Raw genomic sequence first — 15695 nt, forward strand, 5'->3', positions numbered from 1 at the left:
TCACCATCAAGATAAGAATGAAAAAATTACAGGAGACCTTCCACCATGACACAGGTAATGGAATTAACATTTAGAATGTGGCTACGGTGTGTTAAGTACCATGCAACATGTAATCTTCAGGAAACCCAACAGAAGAGGTACAGCCATTCTCATTTCTACAGACACAGCAGCTTGAAACTCTAAGAAGTTAAATACAGATATACAAGCTAACACATTAGAAGGCAGAGCTAAGGTTCAAACTCAGGCTTGTCAGAATCCAAAACATTGTCCTTTACCCCTTAAGCTTGAAGTCCATCCCAGAAGTCTAAAGCAGAAGGCCCATTGGCCAGCTGTGTGTCACCAAGAACAGTGATTTGATAAAAATGAAAAAACTTGACAATGTTGGGGCGGGGGGATGGGTGAAACAGGGGATGGGGATTAAGAAGGGCACTAGTTGTGATGAGCACTAGGTGTTGCAGGAAGTGCTGAATCACCATATTGCACACCTGCAACTAACATTACACTGCACGTTAACTAACTGGAATTTAAATAAAAACGAAAAAACTAAACTAATTAACTAAATAAGTGAACAAATAGATAAATAAAATAGAACCACATGATCTAACAATTCCACTTCTGGGTATTAAAAAACAAACAAACAGAAAGGACTTGCCAATGTTCAAAAATAAGGGGCTTTACGGGGCACTTTGGTGGCTCAGTTGGTTAACCGACTCTCAGTTTCAGCTCAGGTCATGATCTCAGGGTGTGTGAGATCAAGCCCTGCGTCGGGCTCTGCACTGGCAATGCACAGCCTGCTCGGGATCCTCTCTCTCCTTCTCTCTCTGACCCTCCCCCCACACTCAAAATAAATAAACTTAAAAAAAATTAAAGTAAGGGGTTTTATATAAATTATGGATTTGTACTTCTCGTATATCAAATTCACTTCACTCATCTGCCTACACAGGCCAGGCAGATAATGCCTTTCGGTCTGTGACCCCTGCCATTCTCTGTTGCCTCCCCAACACTTTCTTTTAAGGCAAAAACCAAAACTAATATTCCACCCATATCTTACCTGGGTATTTCACAGGAACTTAGAATCATACCACTGTGATGAAGTAGACCATAACTACTGAGGTCAAGTGCAAGCCTTTTATACAGAATTGAAGGCCAAAGAGTTAAGTGACCAGTTCATCGCACAAGAAATAGGACTAGATCTTGAATGTTCTTAATCTTGTCTGCTCTGCTACCCAGCTCCTCTTTGATAGCCAAACATATGTCTGAGTTAATGACCTACGAAGTGGGGTATCACTATTCCTCCGAAATTCTGTTTGATACTATTTTTTTTTATTTTTTTTTTCAACGTTTTTTATTTATTTTTGGGACAGAGAGAGACAGAGCATGAACGGGGGAGGGGCAGAGAGAGAGGGAGACACAGAATCGGAAACAGGCTCCAGGCTCCGAGCCATCAGCCCAGAGCCTGAAGCGGGGCTCAAACTCACGGACCGCGAGATCGTGACCTGGCTGAAGTTGGATGCTTAACCGACTGCGCCACCCAGGCGCCCCCTCTGTTTGATATTATTAGCATGAGCTTGCGTTTCTAATAATCACTGCTCGTACTGCCAAAACTTCACATCTATTTTCTTTTATTCACCAAAGCGCTCCTATGCACAAATCGCTCTGCTTTTACGGATCCACTCCTTGGCCTCCCTTCCTGTTCGGCCAGAAGCTGCCAGCAGCACTTGTGGTTGAATACCTCGGGGTAAAAGAAGGTGTGAAGAAAGCTCCAAAGAGCACCCTTCACTTCTCACTCACAGGTCGAGGACTAGAAGATGATACCAGTGGGTAACTCAAGCCTACTACCCTCCGGAGAAGACATCGTTTTAATTCTGAAGTTTTTACAGTTTTATTAGTCAGAGAAAATCAGTCTGAGTCATTCTCAATTATGATATAAATGCTAAAGCATATTCCAATCATATAAGCTGGCAAAGCTTCTTGTCCTTACTTGCAAAGGTACTGAGCTGATCAAATTTAAGTTTTAAAACCTTGTCTCCTGGACCAGGAGAAGATACTAAAGAGACAGCTTGTCAAACTGCAAGTTATTTTTAGAGGTGTTTGTAGCATATGCATTAGCAAACATAGTTCCTATTTTTTTTTAAAAGCGAAACGTCACATTGGACTCATTCCAATGTTTCTATATGTGACTGAAGCCAGAAACAGCATTTGTGAAAATACCACTCTTGAGGGAAGTACACCACATTAATAATGAGTTGGGCCTGAAAAGATTTTAGGATTTCAAAGTAAGCAGTTTCCATGCTTCTCTAATAAATCAAGAGACAATAGATACTCACTTTACTAAGCAGGAGAAAATTTTAGATTTCTACCAAAATGATATTTCTTTGCCATCTGTCTTCATTCCCGACCTGATTTCTTTCTGGTCGTCTTGAATGAATATCCATTCTTATGTCCTTAACTGTCTTGCAAGGTAGCCAGGCCAACTGGCTTTCCCACTGGACTGCAAATCACTCTGGAACCCTGTGTTCTAGCAACAACTGCGTATCTGACATCAAATACCAGAGATCTGCTACAGGTGCTTCATCAATCTCTTCATCTCCTTCTGTTTGGCTTCAGGTGTCTGCAGAACTATAAAATGGCACTCTGGCACATAACCCAGGTTTTGAAGGTGCCCTCATGTCCACCAAGGGACAAGCCATGGCAGTGTGGATTACTGGGTGGGATTACTTCCTGCTGATGCTCTGAGACTGTACAGGGGTTGACAGCAAAGTCTGGGGACTCAGAAAGCCTGACTCCAGAGCCCAGCTCTGCCATTCTCCAATCTCTAAGTGTGCAACCTTGGGAAAGTCACTTAACCTCTCTGCGCTTTAGCCACCTCAGCTCTAAAACAAAACTGCTAAGAGGGTTAAACATTAGTAGGTATTTAAAGGACTTAGCACAGCTCCTGGCATACAGCAAGATTCAATATTTATTATTTATCCATTTTTGGTGCCTTCACTGGCATGCCCTGGATATGAGCAAAATTTTGTCAGTTAGCCTGACTACATTTAGTGCCTTGATTCTTGAAGGAAACAACAATGTCAAACCCATTAATATAATTTTCTAGGCTCTCAGTCAGACATCTCTAGGGCATAAATCACCGTGTGGGACCAGCCACGAAGAACCACACTGCAGGTGCTTTGGAAAGTCACACTAAATCTTACAAAGCAGAGGTTATGATTCCCGCACGCCCTGCAGCAGGAATTCAGTGATGTGGCTTGCTATCATGCCCTGACTGATGACTGCTATTGTTCACATCCAGAGCGTCGCACGTGACAGATGACAGTGACATGGCTGCACGTGCCCATGGGCACGCCTGGGTTTTACAAATGCCAAAATACTTTTGCAAGAAAGTAAAGCAAACCACGGCTTGGGGGAAGTTCAGGATTTTACTTGTTTGTTAGTTTTTGAGGGTTTCCTTATTGCGATAGTCCTAAACGTATTTTACAAACACAAGAGAAAGGAAATCAGCCATTTTTCTCTGGCCTCCATTTCTAGTAAAAAGATGATTCAACATTGCTGTTGAAGAGCAAGCATCAATTAACCTTATTTGGGGGCTTAAAGTTACAATTTATAGAGTTTTACTTTTTTATGAGTATGAAGAGAGTTGCTACATTTCAGACTCATCACTGCTTTGCCTTTGATCAGGTCTTTGTAATTATTCCAATAAGGAAGACACTTTGTGTCTTTCTCATACACAGATGCTACTCCATTTGATTTACTCAGTGTTTAAAATTTACTAATAAACAAAATTAAAAATAAAATAGAAAAATTATAACATCAAAGGCCCATTTCTGAGAAGCAGCATAAAAAATGCCTAAGAATTCAGATTTCAGTGACAGACAGATGTGGGTTTGTGGACAAGAAACTTCACCCCTCTATATTTCAGTTTCCTCACCTGTATGGGGACAACAGTAGTGCCTAAGTTTTGTAAGGCTGGCAGCACCAGAGTGATGCCTGGTGCAAAATGTGGCTGAGTAAAAGACAAGTGAAGCAGAAGGAATGGAAGAAATGGAAAAAGGCAGGGAAGCAGGAGAAAAGGGAGTTAGCCAGGACTCCCCAAATTACACAAATAGTGGCTAAAATCCAGGCTTTTGGCCAGGATTTGGCCTCTAAAATAGCACAACTTGATTTTCTTTATTAGGTAGATCTTCCATATTCAATAAAGGAGAGAGAAAAATGTAAAGAACCCCCTTGACATACCACCAAACTTCAACAACTGTTGCTTCCTACCATTCTGATTTCATCTACTTCCCTAAACACACTTTTGTGTTTTCTTTTGACGGCATAGTTTCAAAGAAAATCTCAAGGCATAATATCAACTCAACAGTAAGTGCTCCTGGAGGTAAAGACTTTAAAAAAAAATAATCACAGGGGCACCTGGGCAGCTCAGTCGGTTAAGAGTCGACTCTTGATCTCGGCTTAGTTCTTGATCTCAGGGTGGGGAGTTCAGGCCCTGCACTGGGCTCCATGCTGGGTGTGAAGCATACTTAAAAAAAAAAAAAAAAGTCACAATACCACTATCAGATCAATAAAACTATCAATAATTTCTTAAATAACACATAATAGAGTTGTGTTTCATTTTCTCCTATTGTTTAAAAAAAAGAAAGGTATTTTTATATTATTTTTCTTCAAATCAAGTTCCAAACAAGGTTCACACATGGCATTTGGCTTATAGGTCTCTAAGTTTTGTAACATATAACCATTACCCCTTCCTACACCCTACTTTTGTCTCATAACATTTATTTGCTGAAGAAATTGGGTCATTTGTTTTGTAGAACTTCCCACACTCAGGACTGGGCTGATCTGTAGCCTTGTGGTGGTATTTAACATGTCCCTCTGTCTCCTGTATTTCCTGTAAACTAGCAGGTAGATATGGAAACTTGGTAAGATTCTGGTTCTAATATGTGCCGAAGGGATGTGGGCAGAATACTGCACAAGTGGTATTGTTTCTTTTCAATCAGATCACGTCAGGAGGAGTATAATGTTTGGCTATTCTACTTTTAGTGACGCTGAGACTGATCAGTGGGTTCAAATGTCGTCAAGCTGATTCTCAATTACAAAGCACCAATTTCACTTAAGATTTTAGCATCCATTAATGACTGTTGCCTAGCTCCATTATTTCATTAGATGCTGCAAGACAGTGGTTTTCTATTTCTAGCTCCCTTCTGCATTTATTAGCTGTCATTCTCTATAAAGAACTTACCTGCCCTGGCACTTCCTTTTGTGGGGGGGCGATGAGAATGGAGGGTGCACCCTGAGGCGTCAGGCACACCACGGACGTACAAGGTGGTGGGGTGCTGCCTGCCCAACCCTGAATGGTGCACTCTGCCCCTCTACGGCACATGAATCTGCACCTAATCATGTTGTCGCCAAGTCCCGTTTCTGGTATTTTGTGTTTCAGCCGAAGAAGATGACGTCTTCAGGGGAAACCGTCTACTGTGGACAGGTATTCGAGAAACCCCCTTACGGGTGAAGAACTCTGGTACCTGGCTGTGCTATGGCTCTCGCAGGGGCACCCACGCCAGGGGAGCACTGGAACCTGACTACTGCAGGTGCTGTCACCCAGTGCCAGAGAGGCATGGGCACCCCGCACCGCACCCGGGCCCACTCCATCCAGATCATGAAGGTGGAGGAGACTGCGGCCAGCAAGTGCTGCCAACAGGCAGTCAAGCATTTCCACGACTCTGAGATCAACTTCTGGCAGCCACACCGGGTCCCAACGTGCCACCACAAGCCCCACTTCCCCACCAAGAGGTCCAACACTTTTTTTCAGATGCAGAGCCTCCTTGTCCCCAGGTCTGCCCAAATTCCCTGGGAAAACCAAGAAAAAAGAACTCACCCTGAAGTACTGGCTGTGTATGCGTGTGTGTGAACACTCGTATCTTCCTTTCTTCCTTATACCGCAAGGAGCATACTCTGTAAACACCTCGCCATTTTACTTGTATAGTTAACAATGGATCCCGAAGATGACGTCATGGCAAGATGTAGACATTTTCCTGGTTCCTTCTTATAACTGCATATTATGCCTCTTTATGAACGTACCATTTGGTTATTTCAACCATTCCTCTATTGATGGATATTTGGAAGGTTTCTAATATTGGACTATTACAAACAATATTGTACTAACTTGTGTCTGTACCATTGTAGATTTGGGGCACAACATTTAAATGAACTGTTCGATCCTCTCTTAAGTTAAACATGCCATCTTAAAAATGGTATTTTCAATGCATTACATTTAACAAAAAGAGGCTGAAACCCAAGATACAATATGGCAGAGAGTAAAGCTTTTTGTTTTTTGTTTCCTTATTTTTAAATGTTTCTTTCTTTATTTTGAGAAAGAGAGGGTGTGTGCAGGCATATGGGGGAGGGGCAGAGAGAGAGAGAGAGAGAGAGAGAGAATCCCATGCAGGCTCCACACTGGCAGTGCAGAGCCCGACATGCAGCTCAGTCCCACAAACCATGAGATCGTCACGCCTGACCAAAATCAAGAGTGGGACGCTTAACCAACTGAGCCACCCAGGCGCCCCAGAGAGTTTTTTAAAGTGCAGTCCATTATACACCTGCATCACAATCAGTCTCCTGGAGTATGTGACAAAAATGTGAATTTCTAAGCCCACCTTCAGGCCTTCTGAACAGTTGGGTGTGAGATTCCCTGATATAGTGGGGAAATTGCTGTACTCAGAATGGAAAGACTGCCCTCTGGGTTCAGTCGTGAGATCTGAGCCAACAAGACCAGCCCTGGGTTCTTTAGGAATGATTCTTCATATGCTGGAGATAACAAATACCTTCCCTACCAACTTCACGGGATTTCTGTGTAGTTCAAATGCAATTATGTGTGAGAAATCAGTTTGAAAACTAAAGTAAAATTAAAATGTTAACATCTAGCAATAGGAAAGGCTTTTGCTCAAGCAATATCCCCATCTTCTCCCTCAACAAATATCCTACTTATACATTTAATGGTAAAGACCCATAATTTTCCCTAAATGCCCACATTCCTTCCTTGATTCATTTTTGAAAGTTCATGTAAAATAACTTAGCCAGTTGGCATCCAAAATGCATTCTTTATACAAGACACACTACTCTTCAGGAATACCCACTCACCTCTGTCTAGGATACCATAAGGCAGTCATGACAAAACCTTGATCCAACACGGAGAGGAAAAGTAACTCAAGGCCACCACGGGTCTGCCTTTGATTAATTTTATACAAAGGTGGAAAACGCCTGATGCTTCAGAAATCATTGCCAGTAATGAGACACACAAAGAAAGAAAGAAAAGCCCAACCTACCATCAGTGTCCTAAAGAAGAATTTGTTCTGCCATAATTTGGTGCATGGTGTACTTTCAGTCTGGTTCTATGAAGCCAATAAATCCAGACAGGTTCAGAGTCTGTTTATTTTTAAATGACAGGCAAAACCACTATAATTTTTGTCTTCTTTCCAAAGGAGAAGACTATGCACTGTTCAGTAGTAGTTTTTTCTTAAGGATCCGGAACAGTTCCTACCATGTGACTGTGAAAGTCATTCCTCCAATACAGGGCTTGAAGTACAAGGTATGGTCAAACAATGTACAGGGGTAAATATGAAAGCTTTCAAAAGAAGAGGGGGGGGTGGCTGGGAAGAAGCACTGGTGTTTTTTACATCTACCCTGAGGGAAAAAAAAAAACTTTAGTTAACACCTATTGATGAGTCAAAGAAATAAAAAAACACCCCTGATGCAAGACGACAAAGCTTTAGACGACTTTTCAACTGTTGGATCCGAGTAAAACATTAAACATCCATTTTCAGAACGCACATTAGGGGTTAGGTTTTTAGTGGATAATTGATTTTAAATGGCCTACTCTCCGAATCAGGAATTTACTAATCACAGATGGAGGTGCTACTGGGATCGGGGTGTGTCAAACCAGAGCCCCTCTTCTCTATGAGCTGTGGCCTCAGAAACAAGTATCCTTTTCTATATGAATGTTGATCTTCCGAGCACATGTTCAGGTACAGAGAAAACAGTGAAATCAAATTATTTTCTTTTCAGAAACACACTTCACAGTGGTACTGTATTTTGGTGAGGTGAAGTGTTATGTTTAGAAAAGGTAGAAGCAGGGGAATTATTCACTTTTCTCCCTCTTGGTGAGAATGGTTTCACGAAGGGAAGGGGACTTCAGAAGGCCCTTAAAGCTCTGTAAGTGAGACCAGCTGACAGAACCGGACAGGGAAGATCGGCCCAGCCCAGACAGTGGGATACGGGTGGAGAGGATCCAGACTTACCGGTGGACAGTGGTGACAAAGCCTGCGTCACAGATCAACCCAGACCAGAGGGACAGGCAGGACACACACCAGAGTGATTAGAAATGAAAACATCGGGAAAACCCAAACAGTCTGTGGATGAGCCTGAAACTATGAGTGACGCTCTTGGCCTTTATTCAAAATAACACTTGACATTTATTGAGGATTTGACTATGGGCTTTTTACTTTAAGAACTTTTATCTGGGTTAAATCCATAATCAGCAATCCTGTGATGGTGGTACTTTCTCATCTGCCCTTTTCAGGTGAGGAAACTGAGACACAGGGATAATTTATCCAACATGACACAGCCAGGAAGAAGCAAAAGCCAAGATTTGAGGCCTGGCATTCTGACTCCAGAGCCCATGATCTCAACCACCCCTCAATGCTGCCTCTCTAGAAGAAAACAAGGAGAGTTCCCATAGGATATATTGGAGTTGGAGAAGAATGGCACAGTTAGGCTGGTAGAAAGATGAATTCTTCCATGGTGTTCAGACCTGTTGTGGGAAGTAACAGAAGACACAAAGACTAAGGTCTGATAGGCAAAGTGGGAAATGGCCTAGCACTGACCAAAGAGTTAAACAGGGCTGAACGCTGAGGATATCATGTAAGATGATCACAGTTTCAGTATCCTTTGAAAAGTGGGATGCCAAGGATCCACCTCAGTCTGTGTCTGTGTTTTGGGTGAGGGAACAGCAGGTGAAAAAGGGCAGGGATGTCAGAGAGAAATGAAAGAGCAAAGATGCGCGCAGTCCAGGGAGGCTGCCTAGTGTAACAGCAGGAACGGGAGATTTGGACCCAGGGATGATTGGGTTGAAACCTGGCACTTTCTCTTTATTTCTATGTGAGCGCATGTAAGTTAGCTCTCTGTGTCTTTGTTTCTGTACCAGCAAAGTAAGAGTTGTTGTTGTTGTTGTTTTAACTGAGAGCATTATATAGGATTAGATACATGATATATGCAAAAGTATTAGCATAGTGTTTGATATGTGTGAGGCATTCCAAAAATATTGGAAGGGAAGGGAAGGGAAGGGAAGGGAAGGGAAGGGAAGGGAAGGGAAGGGAAGGGAAGGGAAGGGAAGGGAAGGGAAGGAGGGCCGGAGGGAGGGAGGGCCGGAGGGAGGAAGGGAGGGAGGAAAGGAGGGAAGGAGGGAGGGAGGGAGGGAGGAAGGGAGGAAGGAAGGAAGGAAGGAAGGAAGGAAGGAAGGAAGGAAGGAAAGAAAGAGAGAGAGCGAGAGATAGGGGAGGGAGGAGGAAAGAAAGGGAGACCACCCACCAGCTGCTACATCTTACAATGGGGAAATTGGCAGGAAAGGCCTCAAAAGTAGCCAGAAAGGGAAGCAAGACTGCAGCCATGTCACAAGTCCTATGACACAGTGCCTGCATGCCACATTTGCCACATAGGATACCAATGCCTGTATTGGCCAGTCCTATTTCCAGAAGGGTCTGCCAGCACATAACAAAAATGGTTTGCCTGTTCATTTATTCCTCCCTTTGCTCATTCAACATTTGTTATAGCCACAGAGCTTGGCTAGGAAGAATGCACAATTGAGGAGATGCGAGAGACAGGACCATCATGATGTAGTGATCCCCCTGCAGCTCTGTGATCATCCACCTAGTGGCTACATACAAGCAGAGGGATCCAGGCACAACACAGTGACGACCAAGACATAATCTATAATTGCCCCCAATTCACTTACGATCTACTAGGAAAGAGACACGCGAATACATTTTTATAACACTCATATGATCACTGCTATGAAGTAATTTGGAACGGGGAGGCAACAGTGACAAAATCTTATAAAAGATTTCGTAACTGTCAATACTTTCATATCAGGGTCCCATAACTCTTACAGTCAGACAAGACCATATAATGGTTACTCCAACATGACTCTCTATGCAATTTATTCAACACTCATACGTTATCAGTCCCTTGTTCATTTCATATTGTTAAGCACAAGTGTGCACTGAACATCATAAAACTATTCTCTGTTATATTCTTTGGGGGGGGGGGTGGAAAATATTTTATACGTACTTGATCAAGAAAAAATGGTTGTTTGTTTGTTTGTTTGTTTGGGGGGGTGGAACTGTTATAGTCTTAAAACGCTGATGTTACCACTAAATTCACTCAAAGTCTAGACCCGAATACCAGCTATAACTTCCAGCAATGTTTCGTTTCAACAATAAAACACAGTTAATCCCATTACTAAGTTATTCATTACTGTGGAGAAATGAGCTATTTTCAAAGAACCACTGCTTGCTTTGAAAAAGTGAACATACAGCTCTTTGCCCTGGCAAAAATTTCAGAAGCGTTGCTTCCAATCTACCTGTAGGGCAAGATAAAGTTCATTTTATTTCAAACTTCCGCAAGATTTTAATCTCAGCATAATCAGGCTATATGCAAACAGTTTCCTAACCAAAATTTGACTTCTCTTCTTTCAAGATCAATAAAAACCACGCAGAATAGTGCTATTGGAAGTTCAGGCAGTGGTGACAACTAATCATTTCACTGGAATAAACTGAAGGGACCATAAAATAGATCCACTGCCCAACCACCCATTCCCTTTGAACAACCAAGGCAGCAATTACTTTTCAGAACTGGAGACTGCACATGCTTTTCTTGGATAATAATGGAACCACAACAAAATAGTCTTTGATTTTTAAGATTTTGACAGTCCCCAAAGTCTATCCTATTTTTGATTACGTACGAGACAGAAATGTCTATAATCATAGAATATTAGAGTCAGAAGGTCATCTTCTCCATCATCTATCCAACGTCTGAATCTCCTCTTTATATCTCTAACAGATATAATATAATCTCTTATTGAACCTTCCAAATTATTAGAAAGCACTTCGTTATATTGATATGAAATCTCTTTATTTGTAACTTCAACTTACTACTCCTACCTTAAGCTACTGGCCACTATACACACTATGTCTAATTCCTCCTTAAATCTCAAAAAGTAAGGTATAAATAGAGATTAAAGCCTAAAACAAGAAAGAATATGCCTAATTCCTTTAAAGGAGTCCAAGTTACCAAGCCAAGATGAATTCTATTTAGGATACTGAATTAACTGACAGATGTATTAAGATGTGCAATACTCTGAAAAATTAAAGAGAAAGCAAACAATCCAGATTTTGAAAAGGATGGATGAATCTGATTCCCTAAGTCATAGAATAATGAACTTAATGCCTATCCCTAGCAAAATTTAACAACAAATTATTATACAGGTCAGCATTTCTGAAACAGTGCTCTCATGAGATGACACCTATTCTATTAACTTTTAAAGCATCTTTAGAGTTCTTCAGAAAACAGCCAGAGGAAAGCTGAAACAGAATGTTCATACTCACTTAGAAGGCAAAAAATACCAGGAACCATCAGGGGTTTACCATGAACAACTTAAGTCAAAAAACTTCATTTCCTTTTTTGATAGAGTCGCTATCCAGACAGATAGGGGGACTGCCACAAACATGATATTTTGATTTCAGTAAAGCTCATCTATCTAAAGTCAATAATCTGTATAAAGTGGTTTAATTAAATATGAATCTGCCTACTGAGTCTACATTAATTCAACTTGTTTACCGGCTTTCTGGAATCCTCTATCGAATGACAGGAAGAAAGAGAAGGAAGAAGGGACGAGTCTAATTTGGCGTGCTTTGTGAAGCTAGGCCACTTTTTGAGACTCCTTACTTTCATTCACAACCATCTGCTTGCGTAGCACGGTCGCAAGCGTGCTGAGGGTCAGTATCAAGCAATTTGTTCTAGACAGTCCAAAGTGAACCTTTAAAAAAGAAGTCAAGGCAGGCCTTGTCTGTGTTTTGTCATTTTGATGTTCCATTTTCCTTGTTTGCCCTGAAATTACACACTGTGGCTCTTGGCTAACATCTACAGAGTACTGTTTGCTTGTTTATGTGTCTTACAATATAATTTAAGCTGCAAACACAATCCTGTTTAAAACCACTAGGTACTGATAGGCATGGGAGTCAGGGTGTCCAGTCAAAAGAGCCAGACTTTGAACCTCGTCAGGCGTGGATCTGAATCCTAGCTAATCACTTAACGGTTGCGTAGCTTCAGGCTTGTTATTAAATCTTCCTGAGCCTCAGTGTCCTTGCCTATAAAATAGGGTTGATGATAATACGTGCCACCCACAGTGGTCATAAGCAGTAGAAAAAAAAAAGTAACTAAATTCTCCTTCCTCGTACTCAGTCCTGAGTGGAAACTCAACGAATTGTAGTTGTGACTATTATTATCATCACCAATCTTGTGTGCTTCAATTTATTCTGAACCATGTTTATGTTCTACATTCCAGTTTGAAGATCACTCTCTTTGATAGAGAAAGAGAGAAGCCAAATAGTTGAGTGGGTCTGCCTTTCGTCATGCTAACATTAGTCCATCCGCCCCAAGCAACGAGCTTAGCCCTCACTTGTTCTTGTTTTGTGCATAGCTTTTCAAGAGGCTTTTTTTGCCGTCTTTAGCGCTCTCTCCAGCCTCACCTCGGTCTGAACTTGAGCGCTGCAGGTATTTTCTTACGAGTTTTATGCCACTCTTCCAAATTGGTCCTTGAGCATGTGCTCCGCTTTCAATCTTGGATACATGTTCTCTTAATACCCAACTCACTAAAAACTTCCTTGTTCTTAGAGTGGTTCCCTCCCTTTTCTCCTTCACCCCCCAAAATTGTGATTTTTGCCCTCAGAATTCCCCTTCCCTCCTTCCTTTCTTCCTTCCTTCCTTCCTCCCTCCCTCTCTCCCTCCCTCCCTCCCTTTCTCTTTTTGTAGTGCCCTCTTTTCAAGTCTCTGGACATTGAAAAAATACCTATCCTTTCTCTATATTTTCCTGAAGTCACCATTACTATTTGGTTATGTCCAACTTTCCTTTCTTTGGCAGTTGCAAAACACTACGATCACAGCCATTCCCTCCCAAGGTTTTAGCCATTTCTACTTCAGTTACAGTTGGTTAGAACTAAGTTCACAGTAATATTTCCATCTCCTTGCTTCCTCGATCTGTGATTTAAAAAAAGAAAATGGCAGAAGGACTTCTGCTCTCCATGGACTGAAATATTTATCAGACATGGAGAAATTTCAAGTCCTCATCAATGACTGTATCTTGGCTTGTGGCAATTTTGACATTTTGCTAAATCTAAGCATGTGCAGTATCACCAACCAGCCAAGTAAGACTCTCACTCACTTGTCTACACTGACCTATAATAGTTATTCAGGCATAATCAAAATGTTTTGGTGCCACTGCCAAGAGAACAAGCTGTGCTTTGAAGTTCAGTCATGACAGTTCACGGTCACAATGTGAATGGGGTTGGAAACAGATGAAAGTTCGTACCCCCAACTCTGTACGTGGTAGAAACCTTGCTCTCACATTCTTTGTTCATTTTGTGTGTTTTTGCTATTTTTTTAAATTTAGATATAATTGACCCATAATTTCTTACATTTTTGAGTTCTTCTATGAATTCATTACAACTTCCAGAATCCTAATACAAGAAGGAATTCTAGTACAGGCCATAACTGACCACCCTTAAAATGTATTTAAGAGAAACAACCCCAAAATCAAACAAACCCAAACCAAGAAAAACTCTGTGTGGCTACGTTAATGGTTAAGATTTAGCTAATAGCCAGAAAGAAAGAGCAATTTTAATTACCTTGCAGTTTCATCTGTCTCATTAATCTGAAGTTTTATTCTTCATTTATTGAATGAGAGGGAATTCCCTAAGACAGGGTTTGCCTTTCAACAATCAGCTAAACATACTTAAGTTCCCCCAGAGGTCTAGATATTGACATATCCAAATTAAGATCACCAAGCCTGATAAGTGTAACTGAGCTTAGTTACTTCCCAGTTAACTGCAGGCTGGAGACTAAGAATAGAAATGCATATAAAAATATCTGCCAGTTATTCAACTAGTACGCATGGGCCAGAATAGCTCCCTTCCCTTCCCTCGTGCTCTGAATCACCAACCAAAGTGTCTCTCACTGCTAAAGATTCTTTAGCAAGTCAAAATAAAATCAGAAGAAAATTTATTTCTTATAAAGGTTTAAAAGTGGCTAAGGTTCCTATTTACATCCTAATCGAGCACAAAGGCTCGTGGTTTTTTATCCATGGTAGATTCTTAAATGAAGTTTTAGAGGATAAAGTGTATTCCAGGTAGTGAATCAAATACAGTGACCAAGAAAAAGATTTCTTGTAGAGGCTGCTTTTAGGCAACCAACTTGAACAATGGAAACCTGAGGAAGGTAGAAGGGCCCACAGCGACCCCCCCCCCCCACCCCCCTGGCTGAATATAAACAGGGCCATTTGGCAACCCACCTCAAAATATCCATAGGCCCTAGATGACCACTGAGTTACTTACACCGGATACAGGTGCCAAAAAATGAAAATTCCATATGTTCCTAGAGCTCCTCACCTTCCCCCTTTAACTACAGCCCCCCACCACTGTCTCCTGGCAGACAGCCTCTGCTTTGCTGTCCTGTCTGCTGCTCCTTTGTGGTGGATTCAGTAAATTTCTACCTCCTTTGTTCTGCCTTACATGAATTCTTTTACCACCCATGCCGTCAGCCTCCACCCATTCAGGAGACCCCACACTTCTGCCTGATACAAAATAATTTTGCCATTATGTCAATATGGACCCACACATGTGCCATCCTGGGCTTCTAAAGCAAACCGTTGGTAAGCAAGGAGTAGCCACCTAAAAAGATTAACCTCCAAAATGTAACCGTGGAGACCTACCTGAGGCTCTTTCTGAGGCTAACCTGAGACCTGAGAATAATAAGAAAGTTTTGGATGTTACAGTTTAACCTACTCTGTGCTACAGAGCCACAGTGATGGGTAATGAGGAGACGAAAGGGTAAAGAGTGTGTTAAAAAAGCCCCAATTATAAGGAAAACTGGGCCTTCACGGAAAGGTATGTTGATTTGCCCGTAACTTTCAGTGTTTGCTGTTAAGTTTAAATCTCTTTCCCTTAAGCTAAATTTTATCAATCAGTACAACTCAGAGGCCACTTAAAATCATAACTTCCTTTTAAACATTCTTATCATGATAGTTGCTGGCAAACACATTCCAAAAGAACAGTCACTTCCACTATGTAGAAAAAGCTTAACTGCTGAATTTAAAATGGACAAGTTGCTCTTATTCACAAAGGAGGGCCTCACTGTCCTTTGTGACCCTAGGCCTTCCTCCCCTTCTCCTTGACTCAGCAGCTGAGCTCAGCTTCCTCTCCCTGACCTTCCTTTTCCAAATGCTGGAGCACAGCAGGCATTTCTAGGTCAGCAAAGGAAAGTATTACTGCCTTCCAGGAGAACAGTGTCTTCTGTGTATTCAAAGCACTGAACAAGGACAAGGAGTCAGTCATTCAGTGTACTAACCCCCATTCTCACCCTAACTAGGGCAT

At 41.7% G+C, this 15695-nt stretch overlaps 1 protein-coding gene and 1 pseudogene across 2 annotated transcripts in view; one reads left to right on the forward strand and one right to left on the reverse strand.

The window, feature by feature from the left end:
• Window positions 1-15695, reverse strand: part of CRADD (CASP2 and RIPK1 domain containing adaptor with death domain) — a 179424-nt gene that overhangs the window by 66893 nt on the left and 96836 nt on the right. The window lies entirely within an intron of this gene.
• LOC109265204 (60S ribosomal protein L18a-like) lies at window positions 1643-5905 on the forward strand (annotated as a pseudogene).

Source organism: Panthera pardus, unplaced genomic scaffold (assembly GCF_024362965.1).
Source record: "Panthera pardus isolate Hobbes unplaced genomic scaffold, ASM2436296v1 HiC_scaffold_6, whole genome shotgun sequence".
NCBI lineage: Eukaryota > Metazoa > Chordata > Mammalia > Carnivora > Felidae > Panthera > Panthera pardus.